Raw genomic sequence first — 617 nt, 5'->3', positions numbered from 1 at the left:
TCCGCGAGACGCCGGGCTGCTCCCGGCTTTTGGGCGGCTAACGCAGCGGATCTGCAGAGCCCTGCTCGTTCATCCGGCCCCGGCCGAGCGCCCGGCGCGAGCGCCAACACCAGCGCGGGGCAAGTCCTGCTGCTCCGAGGGGCTCCGSTCCTGCCATGGAAACAAGGGTGCCCCGCACACGCTCACACGGAGGCACACGGATCAAAATTAGGTGGTTGCTATGGCAATGCAAGACAAATGATCCTTTCTGCAGATTCATCGCTGCTCCCCCCGTCAGATAATCAAGTGCTACGGGGCTGTAACAATTCTCGAGCAGATCCCATCTCCAGCTATCTTTATTCACAAATGAGTGAAAGACAAAGCCCAAACTTGCAGCTAACGTTTCCCTTTCAGCCTCTCCTCAAGTGCAGAGCGCACCCGCGCTCCCCTCCCTCGCTCCCACACCCATGGGGGCGATTGCTGCTGCTCCGGCTTTCCTAGGCYGGCAGGACGCAGAGCTCAGCACAGCTGTGCTGCCAGCCTGGGCACACGCGGCTGCAGCCCTGCCCTTGCGAAACACCCCGTTCCCACCCGCTGCAGAGATGCCCAAAGCCAGCACGGCACACATCGCTGCAGCA

This window comes from Nothoprocta perdicaria, unplaced genomic scaffold, assembly GCF_003342845.1.
Source record: "Nothoprocta perdicaria isolate Ctin4 unplaced genomic scaffold, notPer1 scaffold_304, whole genome shotgun sequence".
NCBI classification, from domain to species: Eukaryota; Metazoa; Chordata; class Aves; order Tinamiformes; family Tinamidae; genus Nothoprocta; species Nothoprocta perdicaria.
This window is presented reverse-complemented; position numbering follows the sequence as displayed.